Below are 2,072 nucleotides of genomic sequence, written 5' to 3'. Positions count from 1 at the left end.
TTACTAAGAAATTGTAGCCTCTCCTTGTTCAATAGTCACCATACTTTGTCTCCCACCTTGAAAGACTTCTCTATTTTGTGTTGATCATGCCTAACCTTATTATTTTCCTCTGTGGTACAACTGGTTTGTACACTTACGCTCTCAGTCTTCATAGAAATTAATATGAAACATAATCATATATAATATTTTATTAATTTAATGAATTGATGAATACATGGCTATGGTGGTTCTCCTTATATAGGATTTGACTAACCATGCCAAAATAAAAAGACATGTCCTTTGGAACTGATGTCTCTTCAATATTAAGTAAGTGTTATTAACTTAATTTACTTAGTAGTCAATTAATTAATTATTTATGTTTTATTTATGTTATATATATATATATATATATATATAATAACATAAATAATTAATAACATAAATAATTAATTAATATCTATATATATATATATATATATATATATATATATATATATATATATATATATATATATATATATTATTTTATGAAATTTTATTCATAACATTGCCTCTCCCTTCAAAATTCTTTGTCCTAAAAGCATAGGTAAGGTTGGGTGTTGTTAAATAAAACGTTCTGACTCCCAAGATAAGTCTTCCTCTGGTAGTTTCTTCCATTTGATGAGGTACTCCTTAATTGTCTTGGACCATAATACCTTCTCTCTGGTAGTGAGTATACCTTCAGGTTATATCAAGATTCTTCCTTCTTCATCGATCTCTAGTATCTCTGTTTGAGCTATTTGGTTTTTCCCTAGTACGTTTTTGAGACTTGATACATGGAAGGTGTCATGGATTCGACAATTGTTTGGTAAATTTAGTCCATAAGCCACACTACTTATTTATTATTGTTGGACACCTAATCCTCTAAGGATTGGTGTAGAATTTGAATAGCCAAAGGGAGTCAAAGGGACCACTTGGAATATGAAACCAAGGGTCATTCTTATGTATTATAAATATGTATCATTGTGAATAAGAAAAGTATTCTATTTTTTATATTTCATATTGCCTCTGCCATGTATATGTCTGACATGGTATCAGAGGGGGTGATATCCAACCCTGCTCATATTTGAGCCACTTGTTTTATGGCCTTTCTGTGCATGTCAGTTCTGCCATCAGTTCTACATTTCATGAATGTTTTCTCATCTAAATTCTAGCTATGATCTTTGCCCTGTAACTGTCATTTTCTTTGCTCCTGAAAACCAATGGAAGTTATTTGGAAGATTTTTCTGAGCGAGTGGGCATAGTCTCGAATCGTGTTTTGGGATTGCTGGCTACAGATTTCTCTAGATGCGTTGAGCATGTCTGTCTCTGTTGGCATTCTTGATGTGCAGTGGAATTTTTAATACCATTTCTCCCATAGCAAGTTGGCTCCGGTCCACTACCTCCTTGAAGAGCATGGAAAATTTTAGGGGCTAATGTTCGCCCAGTGGGCTAATTTTCCATGATTTTTCCACAAAAAAAGATTCGCCAATTTCCAATTTTATAAAAGACGATTCGCCCAAATTTTAGAATATAAAATTATTTTACCTTAAAAATCGCCAACATTATATAGAGACTATATATAAAATAATTATAAATTTGAATAATTTTACAAATATATCAATAAACATTTATAATTTGCATATTAGGGATTAGTGAGATTCGCCAATGTTTTAAACTTCAAGAAAATTTTCCATCCTTAAAATTTTCCTTGTTGAAGAGATGCTCCTGGTGTTTGAAGTCCTGAGAAATGCATTGTTATGGGAGCTCTATTATCTTTGTCAGTTAGAAACTATTGTTTTCCTATCGAAGTAAGTAGAAATTATTCGTAGTCTCTAGAGGTATCTATTGTTATTACATGCTCTAATGTTTTGCTAGTTCTTTTGTGGTATTCTTCTTTGATATTACTCAGGACAGTCTCAACACGAGTCACCACCACTCGCATAAGGGCTTCTTCGTCCATCCCAAGTTTATGTTAAAAAAAAAACAAGTATAACAGGGAAATAGCATTCCTCACACACTCATCCAGCAAAGAAAGAGTTCTGCATAGTTCAAAAATTATAAAGGGAGTGTAG

Source organism: Pinus tabuliformis, chromosome 3_1 (assembly GCF_031772625.1).
Source record: "Pinus tabuliformis cultivar Carrire ecotype Pingquan chromosome 3_1, CPIR1, whole genome shotgun sequence".
NCBI classification, from domain to species: Eukaryota; Viridiplantae; Streptophyta; class Pinopsida; order Pinales; family Pinaceae; genus Pinus; species Pinus tabuliformis.
The sequence above is the reverse complement of the archived record's forward strand: the minus strand, read 5'-3'. Positions refer to the sequence as shown.